At 43.2% G+C, this 13,649-nt stretch overlaps 1 protein-coding gene and 1 pseudogene across 1 annotated transcript in view; one reads left to right on the forward strand and one right to left on the reverse strand.

Moving 5' to 3' along the window:
• Positions 1–13,649, reverse strand: part of ATRNL1 (attractin like 1) — a 2,333,760-nt gene that overhangs the window by 120,687 nt on the left and 2,199,424 nt on the right. The window lies entirely within an intron of this gene.
• Positions 1–13,649, forward strand: part of LOC146866962 (lipoamide acyltransferase component of branched-chain alpha-keto acid dehydrogenase complex, mitochondrial-like) — a 34,742-nt pseudogene that overhangs the window by 11,615 nt on the left and 9,478 nt on the right.

Raw genomic sequence — 13,649 nt, forward strand, 5'->3', positions numbered from 1 at the left:
GGTATGCTCAGGTGTGGGCCCTGTGTTGCAAATTACTGAGATTAATTTAAACATACCTTCCATCACTTTGTTTGTTATACAGTCTTTACAAAAGATTTTAAGCATAAAGTAGTTCTCCACTGCAAGGTTGATTCAGCTCTAGCCTCTCTGCTTGAGTTGAGGGAATATGTTTGAAGTTGTAGCTGACTATTGTGACACTTGAAAGTTTTATGATAAAAACATAAGACCAAACAGGCAAAACTGATTTTCAGTTTTTATGGATCAATTGCGAAACCAGTTCCTCTGTGTTTGCGAATTCACAGAACAGTTAGAACCAAAAGGTTGAAGCAATTTTCCAAAACGCTCAATAGGTTAGATACACTAAGGCCAGCAGCAATATAAATAAGACATTTTAACACTTCAAACTACATTTCAACCAGGTCAAAGCATATCTGAAGAGATGGAGAATGAGAAGACAAATGAACAAGTTACAAACTAAGTTAACTTGGAGTTTATACTTTTTTTTTTAATGCTTTTTTAGTTTGCAAGTGTAAATTGTCCGTCTACACTTTCAATCTTTTTGTCACAGCATAAAAGCTGATTATTCTTTACACGACATACAAACTGATTACAACAACAAAACTCTACTGTGCACTCTGCACATGTCTAGAAAAACAGCGCTGAAACTGAGAAAAGTTAAAGTATCAGCATCATACAAAATTTTGCTTGGATAGGAAGAAACAGCAAGATTTATAAAATGATGAATGTGACATGTTTATTAACTGATTACCTTGTAGTTTACCAAAGTCATTATAAAAAATGAATTATGAAACAGAGCATCTCTATTAACTTCATTGTAAAGCATCATAACAAAATAGAATGTGGTTCAAAAGATTCATGCAATGTGCTATTTCACTGAAACTTTCAGTAAAAGTGCCTAACATTATTAGGATCTTATATTTCTAAAAACGATTTTTTTGAATGTTGGTAGTAGGCAATAATTAGAGTTGAACATTTTTGGGCAATAATCACTGCCAATGTTGCAATTATTTCCATATATAATATGCTTGATTTATTTTGTTATGCTTGAACCCAATTATGAGTTTATTTTACTAAATAGAAAACGCTAACTTTAAGATGCATTGAACTGCCTTTTTCCTTAGGCTACATTATTTCATTGCCTGGTGTAATGGACGTTTGCTACATTTCCTCAAATGTTGCTTTATCTGTTCTGTTTATGCAACATTCTTTAAGCAACAAGACACTTTTCAGTATTTCCTTGTGTGTGTATTGGTGGGAACTGGAATGTTCAACTATATCCATTAAGAGAAACAAAGTAAATAAGTTATTTCTCAATTAACCTGTGAGGACGAAATGGCCATTTGTTACTCAACAGCAAAATGGGAAAATATGTTGCAGTATCAATTTTGTACCTGGAGAATGGAAGAACGATCACATGACAGTCAGACCATTGTAAAGTCACAACTGATGTCACAAATGGAAAATTTGGAGAATAAAAAGTGACTTTCCCAGGAGGGTCAGGCTTTTTCTGATTTTTTTCTTGGCAGATATGACTGGAATCCTTGCAGCCTGCCTGCCGGACTAGCTTAACATATCCCTTGCACCTTCGCTGATGAACTTGCCTGCTGGATTATTCAGAGCTGTCTGGTGAGAGACCAGACCTGAACTTTCCTGATTATTGCTCCACGCCCCCTTCCCATGCCCATAGACTTTTCTTAGTTGACTCTAACTCGATCCCTTTGCCTATACTAAGAGAACTCCATTTTAAATATTATCCTGTCTTTGTTAGTAGGAAGAATTCTAACCTTAACCATTCACTTTATTGATTCTTTTATATAGAAATAAATACTTTGACAAAATGTGTGATTTTATAATAGGAGCTGTAAGACTCACGATAGAGCTTCTTAAAATACTACATATATGCATTGATTTTGGATCTTTAATACAATAACCAAATTATCTACATTTGTCGGAGTCTTTTTATTGTGCCGTAATGTTCTTTCTTCTGAAACTGTGCTTACAACTATCTGATTTCTAAATGCACAATAGAGAGAGTCAGAGATTATTTTCAGAATATCGTGTTATTTTGCTCTTATTCTGTGTAGCCACAGCAGAGCTCCTGGTTGGTATAATTCTTGTTAGATGTAACTTCTTTAGAAAGTTGGGTCTTCCTATTGCAATACTTTATATATATTAGCATGGTTCTGAGAGCAGTGTACTTGAACCTGATCTCTAATTTGTGAGTTGGCTACCAATTATTGGTCCTCATTGGGTGGCCAACAGTTCGACACCCTGTTTTCTCACCCCTCACTACGACGAAGAAAGGTCCTTCTGAGGACCAATGCCTCTTAAGGAGAAGTATAAAATCTGAGTGAAAGTTACTGTATGGGTCCAGTGCTAGGAAAACCAAAAAGTGCTTCCGCTGCAACACTTTATTTCTGTGAAGCTGTTGCATGGTAAATAGTACAAAATAATCTACTGTATATTTATCAAAAAGGATTGCGTGTCAAATGATATAGTAACTGCGGGGTCAGTGTGGTTGTGTTTCTCTTCTGTGCTTGTAATGATATGCAGATGCACAGTAAAAACTGGATAGGAAAGTGATGGGATCTTAAATTCCAAAGTCAGATGTTTTGCATCTGTCAAATGTAGAAGTGTCAGCACTATCCATACTAAGTTATTTTGAAATTTACATTCGGTGCTTCTGAAGATTGTTGAAGGGAAAAACACATGTGATAGATAGAGCAAGCCAAACTTGATCCACATTTGACTAACACTAGCTTAAGTAAAGCCTTCTGCTTTCATAGATCCAGTTTCTTTATCTATCTGGCTGATGGACTAGAAGAAATAGGAAATATGAACTTTTTGTTAAACACTAGGATCAGAGGCAACACAGCCTCTAAATGTAAACCCTCGGGTCCTTGGGTCTTTGCACTTTTGTAATAAGCAGGGGTAAATGGATCATCAGAGACCGGCCACTTCCAGACAGATGACACAATGGCTAAACTTGCAAAGATTTGTGTCCACTGTCAACAATGATACGTGTTAGTTCACAAATTAGTTACCTGAAAATCGATCACTATAAACCCAATATTGGCACTTTTACACTTCACAGAGAGCCCTCGTATTGGTGGCCACCGGCCTACTCATTGTGCAACGCAGCATCGCCCATCAGTGATAATCAATTATGGCTCGCCCCAAGATAGAGTGGCTTAGAGGGTTGGGTTATTGTGCCGCTTGGAATAATCAGTGTAACAGTCTCATGGATGCCCCAGTAAACACTATGTTCTGGGGATCCTGGTGGTATTACTTTGTAAATATGCCACCTGTAATATTGTTACTAAAAGGTGAGAAATATTTTTAATATCATCAATATACCAACTGCTTTTCTGGTATAGTCCTTTAGTCGATGTGCCTAAGTGTTCTGATGCATCTGTTATATAAACTGTTTCTAAATGAATTAAAAAAAAATTAAGTAACAATTCAAATACTTACCTCAGGCGTATGTATGTCCAAAGCATTTGACATTGTTAATTTCTTCAGTACCACTAGGGTTCACAAGGCTCACAGAGGGCTGACCGAGTGGCCCCTACCCAGATATCTGTTGAAGAACTGCCAACAACTATCAGGTATTCTGGATTTGGAATCTTCTAGGGAAAGGTCATCTCCATGGCTGTACTGGAGGCACTCTTCTTCCTCCTATGGACCGGATGTTCCTGCTTTCTGGCAGCACATGGGGTGTGGGTGCACTAATAGTCCTTTAGGTTTGAACTGCTGGATGGGTGGAGCTGTCTTGGGCCACAATATTATGGCTCAGATTTCATTCAGAATATGCTATTTAGCCTTGTTTTCACTGGATCAATTTATATGCTTGTTTGGCCTCCTCACTTTCCTGTAACTACTTCCTACTCTACCAAGACTAGGTGTAATTGTATCAGTTGAAGACACTAATACGTTTGTGACTTGTGGTTCTAAATCCCATTCCTATTTTTGTCTCTAGCAGCATGTACAGATGGGTCACTTCCCTAATAAATAGCCTTACCGGATTAAACTAGCTCAAGCAACGTAAGGGGTAGGACTTTCATGTAATCACTTCTTACATGAATCGTATTACACTTATCACCATTGTAAAGGTCAGATGTGAGCATTATATTCTTGGCTCTCAGAACTGGTAAGCGCTCGCAACGGGTCAAAGTTCAGCTAGATTAGAATTATGAATAGGCTTATTTTTATAGATGTCCTTCTTAGCAATTGGTCTAGACTTTGTTAGCTTTTGTGCACAAAGGTTGGAGGTATTTCCTGATCGTAATATTGATTCCTGACCATGGCATATATAACGGGCTAATTTATACTACCCTAGAGTCATACAAAACATCCAAGCAAGTACATACTCTCCATCGAGTTTTTGATAAAGGATGCAGACCCGACTCAAGAGGTTAGAACGAGAAGACATTAGACCCTCTATCAAAAAAGCATTTGTCAGTTCCAGGGGACCTTGAGCTTGTCTCATTCTCCAAAATGTCAGAGGTTGCATAGTTGACATCATGCACCCTTTGAACACTGATGATGTCACAGGAATTACCTCTTATCTTATCCATAACTCCTCAACAGGCTCTTACTAAAAGGGTAGTGGAAAGCCAAGGTGTGTAATCCACAAAAAGTTCCAAAAAGGGCTCTTAGACCAGTGTTCACTACATGCTCCTGTTGCTACTTGTATGACTCCTGAGACCAGGAGTTGCACGGAGAGTGCCAGCGGTAGTCTAATTGATGTCTGTGGCAGGGGTATAGCTATCAATAGTGCAGCAGGTCCAGTGGCACCAAGACTGACAGGTCTGAAGGGTCCACTCCACTGCAACTGTGGTTAGGTTTTAGTATCCAAATATGGAGCGGGGCATTTTCCTTGCTTGCTTAAGGAACCACGGCACTCTTGTTATGCCACTGGTCCTTGTTTTTATCTGACAAAAATCCTTTACATCAATACTACAACCAGAGCCAACAATAGTGTAAAGAATCAATTACAAACAAGAAAAAGACAAATAGACAAAAAATACAGTACAGTGGAAATGGTAAAGAAATGGAGAAGTGGTAATATTTCTTGTGGCAATATGAATGAAAATTAAAAAAATTCAGCAATACAGAGCTAGTTGGTGAGTAGCTGAAATAAATCAGTTCTCGATGGGCACAATAAAGGAACATCCAACTCCTATTTGGTTTTGAGCTGGGCTGTTGAAAAAATTGGGTGCAGACACTCACCGCTGGCGAGGGAGAATGGTCTGTAGAGACAAAGGCATTGACAAATGCTGTATTCACAGCACATTTAGGAAATAGTGTTTACCTCCAGGTGACGGGTGGTAGAGTGACAAAGTGGGCATACACATCTGAATGAAAATGACACAACTCGACTCTTAATCGCTCTTTACAAACTCAAGTTCCCACCCGAAACAGCAAGAATCATCAGAGATGCAGTGCCCTGGGAGAGGGTTATCAAGGTAGGAAACGGGTGATGGTCTGTAGTGCACAAGTATAAATAGTGCACAAACAATCGGGGTACACAGTGCTACCGTGGGTAAGAAACACTAACGCCCGTCACAGTCCGTTTTGTTGCCTTAACTTACCTAGTTCAACAAGCTCATCCTTTGGCTGTTGGGAAATCCCTGTGCAGAGGACCAAAGTGGTACAGAAGCACACTTGACCCCTATGCCTGCACTTGGTCGGTACACACATACATTACAGAGTGATGAAAAGGTGACAGACCAGCCATATATAAGATTATGTGTAATCATACCAGAATCCATATTACTGTATTGTAGTTCATGCTCCGGCCGCAGAGTTTCTCAAGTAGTTTATCACTACTTGTTTGATTTAGTGAAATCATCCTACATAACTCTTTGAGGTGGAGCGTCCTCTTGTGGGAGAGATGTGAACGGCTCGTCTCCCTCGCCTTGGTACCGGTTCACAATTCATGTGGCACCTGTCTGGGAGAATGTGGGTCCCAGGGGAGGCGAAGGAGCAGCCTAGTCTTTTCCCTGTGAGGCTTCGCGAGGTTAAGTGGCAGGACAGGATTGGTGGATTGCGGGAAGGGTGGAGTTTGGGGGTGTCATAATATAAGGAGTCAGGAGAGGGGGTTTCAGCCTCTTTCTGACTCCTCACACTACTGACGAGAAAAAGTGTGGCCACCCACCCACCCTACAAGTTTTATTGGGGTTGGGACCTGGTTTTGATTGTGTGCTGAATGGTTGCCATGGTAGGACAGGTTGCAAGGGCAAAAGCGGTAGTGGGGAGGGGGGTGGAGAGTCAGATGCGGGAGTATCCACCCCTCAGAGGGGGGGAGCATATGCAAAGGAAGGCAGTGTGCGGGATGCCTTGGACAGGGCAAGGAGGCTTCATTGGAGGATGCTCGGGTAAAAGAAGTGTGAAAGAAATGGGAATGGAAGGAGGTTATTGAAGGAAAGGTGAAAGGAGGAGTGAAGCAACATGGGGTGCTGAAGTGAAAGCTGGGGTTGAAGAGAGAATGGTGGGAAGAAAGGATTTACGTTTAAAGATGCTTTGATAATTATGATAAATTGTTGAAGTGTTTTAAGGTTTGCAATCCTGTCCTAATAAATGGCCTTTTACGCACCATGGAGTGCAGTGTCTGATTGCCTCGCGAGGCAGGGTAGGGGCTCCAATGGCGGGGGGGGGCGGCCGGTTACCTCCTGCGTCTGCTTTAATTGGCTTACTTATCAAACGGATGAGAACGGCTTTCAGTTCTCCAGTGAAAAGAAAAGCACACCCAACTCTTTCTACTTAGAATAACCCTTTTCTTTATACATACGAGATTCTGCAAATCAAAACAAGTTATGTATTATTCCCTTTGAAGCTTGCCATCCACCTCAAAATGCTGCAGACACCTGAAATCTCTTCTTTCAGCGGCGGGGGTGCATGGATGACAAGTTTGTGTGTGGCTTCGTTTGGGAATGCTTGTCCCCAAGTGCTCCTCTGTACATTCCTAGGCGAGTTTTTTTTCTTCTCCTCGCTGATTCGTACTCCAATTTGTCCTGAAACGGGTATCACACAATTTTCGAAGCGGGTCCTAAGTTAAAGAGGTACTGTAGGCAGGTATGTGGCTCAGAAGTAGTGGCGATTCCTAGGCCGCTCCACCCAACTAAAAGCAGCAGATGATTGAATGTAAGGGCAATAAACTGAGTGGAACATTAGAGGTAAATCAGTTGTTGCCGCCATGTATGTCAATGGAAAACAATAAAATGGACAGGTAAAAAAGTTGAATTTCCATCACTGAGTTTGTGAAATGTGCATAGACATACATTTACCTCTATCCTCCTTCCTGTTACCCCTCCTTAACCCGAATCATATACATTTCCAGTTATGTGGTTGTAGAAGAGAGAAGCATGTACATCTACTGGCTGAACCAGTGGTGTAACAAAGGCCCCCACAACCCCTGCTGTGTGGTGGGCCCCAAGCTCCAGGAGGCTTCCTCAGCAAAGTACCCTGGTGTGACAGCTCCTGACCTAGTACATAGGGGGCCCCTGCATGTAGTTTGCAGTGGGGGTCCTCTAAAGCTTTGTTACACTAGTGGGCTGAACTGAACAATCCTGGTTTTCCCGCTTGACCAAATTGTGTGATCCTGCACAATTGTTTTTTTTTTTACTTTCCCTTCTTTTTCTTTATTTCCACATGTAATAGGACCTTGAAATACATGACTTCAGAATGTGTGCTGTGCAAAGCGTTCTCCTGTGTATCATTTAATAAACTATAATGCAACCCCAGCCACCCAAAGGGTGCACGTAACAATTGACTTGCCTCTTAGATTACTATTGGCATTGTTGCCAGGGTGGTGGTGAAGCATGAATGTTTCTAAATTCATGTTTGAAACCGATCACCTTTTAATTAAAAAAATACACTTCTCAATGCACTGATAGAATCTGATTTACTAAGGTGACAATGTCTGCCTGTTAATAAAATACACTTTTTGGATTTTGAAGAGACGTTATCATATCTTTACGCACTTTCTACAAAGTGTCTTTATAAATGAAGGCATTCCTAAAGTTAAGCAGTTCAGGACTCCCTAGTTAATTCCTCTCTTTAACTGAAATTAACATTTAAATAAATACTGGCTAGTAAATTTAACATATTTTTAATGTTAGTGCTCTGTCGAGTAAACAGCAGCCCGGTGCTTCTGTTGACCAGAGGGCCGCAGGTAAAGGTGAGGAAAACTGCATGAGAGATTATCACTGTCTTACAGTATCCTTTGCCCATGAATGTACCCTCATCCTAAAGTTTTTTCTAAACCACTCCCTAACTCATGCATTTTGTCCCTCAAGACTTACTACTTTTCTGTAGTCTAATGTTTTTACTTTTCTACTTTTTGGTGTTTTTGTTATCTACCTTTTTAAACCGTTGCGTGCTCATGACGAGCTCAGCTCGTCACGATTCACAGTGGAGCTGTGCTCATGACGAGCTGAGCTCGTCATAACTGCCGTGGCCTGCCCACGCGCAATTAATTCCCCGCCTGTGCGGGAGAATTAATCAGTGGGCGGGGGCGTGACGAGCTCAGCTCGTCATGAGCACAGCTCCACTGTGAGTCATGACGAGCTGAGCTCATCATGAGCACAGCGGCGCCAAGGCCCCCGCACCGCGGGGAATTACCCCCGCAGGGAATGGGTTAAACTTGGATTTACAACAAACCCGCAAGACGAAGTGTCAGACTGTATACGTACAGGTTTGTATTTAAAGCCACTCTTGGCCATTGAAGATGAGAGAGAAACTTACTTACTCCTTACGCCAGCAAACACATCCCTCTGATCTTGCCTAACGTCAGATATGGTTCTAAGACTGTCCTCCCCAAACTTAGCCCCCTGTCATTTTGCTGCTGTAGCCCACTGCCACTGCTCATCCTAGTGGGCAGATGCCTCGGACTAGCCTTCAACATAGGAAATGCCAGAGTGCTGCAAATTCACCACCCCAAGAATTTCTCATCAATACATCATAGACAAGAACAACGTCTCAAACATGCAGAAGCCACACAGCGCACCTGCCATGAATTTAGCTGCTCCACTTACAAACTCTCAGATTTAATGAGTTCTGTTGGCTGTCCTCAAAGCATGTATCCTGAATGCTTTTTTATCTGCCTGGGCACCTTTTGGTTCCTGGCATGTGAAAGCCTGAGGGTCCCATACCATCCGCTTGGTCTTGTATAGGCCCTTGTGTATATATGGTGGGTTTTCGAATTCCACTGCCTCTGATTGGTTGATGGTCAGGAGGAGTTTGCTCATCTTGCTCTACTTGTGTTGTTTCATTTCAGTTCTGGGATAAGACGGTGACAGCTTGGAGTAGTGGGTACAGGTCTGTGGGGCACCTGATCTCTGTTCACCACTTGCTATCCTGTAGCAAACGTCATTTGGTGAGATCGGTAAACCAAGTAAACAACTACACCTTCAAACTCAATCATCGACATTGATTATTTAGGGCAACACCGTTCTTAGGGGACACATTCTTCAATTCAAACTTTCAGATATTGGAGAAGGGATTACAGAAGTTACAGAGAAAAAATGGTATGCAAAAAAAGGCGACTCAGTATCACAATGTGACAGCATTGGTGAAGTCCAGAGTGATAAAGCTTCTGTAACCATCACCAGCCATGATAGAGTTATCAAAAAGCTGTACTGCAGTCTTGATGAAATTGCTTAGATGGGGAAACCACTTATGACCATAGAAATGGATGCAATAAAAGATGTGTCTGCAGAAGAGGATATTGTTGAAAAGCCAGCCATGTCTCATGACAAGCACACTCATCAGGAGATTAAGGGCCACAAAACGCTGGCACCCCGGAAGTGCGGCGCCTGGCCATGGAAAACAATTTCAAGCTTAGTGCAATTGTGGGAACTAGAAAAGACGGCCGAATCCTCACAGAAGACATCTTCTTTTTTTTTGCAGAGTTTGTATAGCGCGAACTTGACCCGAATCCAATCGGGTATCAGAGCGCTTTACATAGCACCAGTGTTGTGAAGAATACTCGCATCCAAGAAGTTTGACACGTAGATTTATTTTATAAAACAGCACCACCTGGATACACGACCGCTAACAGCTATCACCAGGTTCTCAACTGTCTCCCAAGAACTCTCCCCGACACGGACCCAGACTCTAGAACATCTATAGAGTCTAACCAGGGTCCGTGCCCAAACAAGTTTATATTTAAAAGTGCTCCGCACTTGTGCTGCGCGCTACAATAAACACAACACATCTTCCTCCCTCAAACAATAAAACAAACAAAACAAAAAAAAAACACCAAAAAAAACAAAAAAATGATTAAATAAATTAATTATGGATGCAACTTCTTTTGGATAAGAGTTACAAAATCTGACAACCATACAGGTTTTTTACGCAAGCGTTTTGTCTCATGACAATTTGCATCTTTTTGACATACATCAGAATTGACAGGGTTACAGGGTAACACAACTTCATTACTATTATTTTGACATAAATCATGGCTGCGATCCATATTGCTGTTGTTGCAATTATCTATTCCAGAAATCTCCTCAGAAATGTCTTCCAAAACTTGACTACTCGTAGGAGTAGAATGGACCTCCTTATATAATTTCCTGTCACCTTTAAGCACAGCAATTTTGTTCAAATTCCACACTTTTAGCATTAGAATGTCTAACAGCATTCTTCAAAACTTCCCTAACCTCAAAGGGACCCATAAATTGACTTTCACCTTTGGAAGCTCTCCAAGGTTTTTTAACTTTAACCAACGTACCTACTTTTACGTTACAGTGTGGATTAGTTCTTTCCTTAAAGTTAAAACTGTGTTTATTGACAATATGTGATTTTTTCAACCTCCTTGTCACTTTATCAAGATCAATGCGGCATTTAGTGGATGAAATAAACCAAGCAGGATTGACCGTAGTTCTAGGTAGTCTACCTCTCATGAGCTCAAATGGAGTACACTGAGTCATGTCATTGGGGGTAATCCTGTACTTCCACATAGTTTTCATTACTTGATAATTCCGCTTGCTGTCACTAACACCAACCATTTGAATAGCAGCTTTAAGTACTCTATTAAACCTTTCTATTATACCATTTCCACTAGGATTATAAAGTGAAGTGGTACAATGAATGACTCCAGTTTTACTGAAGTATTCCTTTGCCTTATTAGATAAAAATTGTACACCATTATCAGTGATCACACGTATAGGTAATCCCTCTTCTGTGAACACTTCATCTAGAAATAGTAAAACAGTGTCAGTATTAACTTTTTCGACAACTTTTACCACAGGCCATTTTGAAAATAAATCAATGGTAGCCACAATGTATTTGTTCAAAGGACCAATGGGGCCCATAATGTCCATTGCAATGGATTCCCAGGGACCATCAGGAATGTGGTGTCCTTGCATAACTGGTTTCAACGTCTTCAAAGACTTGTCAGCGTTTGCACAGTGAATGCAATCTCTAACAATACGTTCTACAAATATGTAGGAGAGTGGAATCTGACTAATGGTTGCCCCCAACTTTTTGCCTGGTATTTAAGTGGTTTTTGACTAGTCTGGCTGGGATCCTGCTATCCAGGACCCCAGCCTATCTGCTTCCTCTGGTAAACTATGTGAGTACCCTAGGTACCAACCAATTGGATGCTGGGCATGCCCTACCAGTCCCTTGTAGATGGTACCCTAGGTACCCAGGGCATGGGTCCCCCAGTAGGCCTACCAGGGCTGCAGCACTTATTGTGCCACCCTGGGACAGCCACCCAAACTGACACCACCAGGCCACTACTGTAGCCTGGGTAAGGTGGTGCTAGCACCCCTTACAGGGATGTAGGTACCCTATGTCCCATACCATACAACACATATACTCTCATAGGTCACCCCTATGGCAGGCCCTGGTAATCCTACAGGGCTGGGTGCTGAGGTATGTGTGAGGGGGGACCCCTACCTGAGTAGGACCTCTCTGCAACCCTCGTAAAATCGTTACTGGGTTGTTTGTAGTGCAGCCATACCATATACTCTTAACCGCATTATAAGTTATTGCGTCATCGCTGTAACTTGGGAATGGCTACACAGAACCATATCGTGTTTGGTGTCAAACATGAAGGAATCATACCCCCAGTCCAGCCATGGGCATGGGGGCACGATTCCCCCTTGCTAGGAGGGTGATATGGGAAAAGCGGTAGAATTTAGACACCAATTTAAAAGTGCACATGTACCACAAAATGGCTACTGTCCGCCACCTACACGACTCTGGCTGGCTGTTGCTGGGGAAAACCCGAGCCTCGCCATCTGGACAATAGGGCTCCTGTGGCAGGGAGGTGCCAGCACCTCCCCAGACAGGATATGTGGATTGGAACAGGGTGGGTGCACCAAATGTCCATTCAGAGTTGCACGTAGGCAGCTGCAGAGCCCCAATTCTGCATACACCGCCTGGAACCGGTTCAGGGGCATCCTGCCCCTCGCCCAGGCGGGAAACACACAAAGGGGAGTGGGTGTAGCCACCCTTTCCCGCCTCTACTCTGATTGGTAGGCTCTATTTTGGACCATCCCCTAATCTTGGGGATATATGGGAATAACTTTGCCCTAGAGCCTTAGATTCATACAGGACTTCACAGAACTGACCTTCGACGAGCTGCTGCCCAGCTGACTGAAGAAATCTCCCTTGGGATAAAGGAGTTATCCCCCTGCTTGGCAGGCACCTAAAAGACTGCAAGATACCCGGTTGGAACTTCGCTGCTCTCACGAACTTCGACGCCTTCCATCAACCTTGAGGTGGGTCTCCAGTGCATCCCAGAGTCCTGTGAGCGTGCCCAGCAAGTCTGAGCACCGTGGACCACGTGGGTGCCGAGATCCCTGCATACCCCGAGACCCCGGCCACCTCTTGCATAGCACACAACCCCGACCAGTGGGGAAGTTGTGCTTTGGCCCATTTCTGAGCCAACCTTCAAGCAGCATCCGTGCCAAAGCTCAGCCCCCTAGTCCACTCCGGTGGCCCGTGGGAGCCCTTTTACGCACTCCATTTTGCTGCCCTCCGCGGTCCCTTGTCTCTCGACTTGTGGGCCCTGACGGAGGAAAACCTATCTTTCCAAGAGTTCCCCTGGTTGCTCCAGGCCTGCTCTACGCTCCCTGCAAAGGAGAGCACCCTCAGACCTCGTGGGTCTGCACCAGCAGCTGCTTTGTTCATCTTGCGTGGGTTGCGGTTGCCAATGCTTAGTGGATCCAATCGGGACACTAACACCGCAGCGACCCTCAGCCGACGTGGGACAGTCGCCCTCCAGAAGCTGGCCTTCCTTGAAGCCTCCCGGAGCCCGTGACTGCAGAGCCCAGCTGTACCTTCCACACCTGAAGCACCCGACATCCACGAGCTCCTTCCTGTGAGCTCCCTGGTCACTGTGCTGTGACCCAGACTCTGTCCCCTCTGCTTTCAGGTTCACCTTTATCTTCTCTTCAACTTTAATCTTCACGACTTCAACGACGCTTCCAGCTAGCAGCAGTTTGGACTACTTTTCCATAGAAAATCAGCCCGCGACCCGACACCAGAATCGACCTATGCACCCGGCTTCCCTGGGGCAGGTAACAGTGGTACTTCGGTACTCCCGTGGTGGTGGGCTCTCCAAAGCCTTAAGTCTCAAGCCTTAACTTTGTACTGTTGTTAGAAGTGTCCTT

The sequence above is a fragment of the Triturus cristatus genome, chromosome 1_2 (assembly GCF_964204655.1).
Source record: "Triturus cristatus chromosome 1_2, aTriCri1.1, whole genome shotgun sequence".
NCBI classification, from domain to species: Eukaryota; Metazoa; Chordata; class Amphibia; order Caudata; family Salamandridae; genus Triturus; species Triturus cristatus.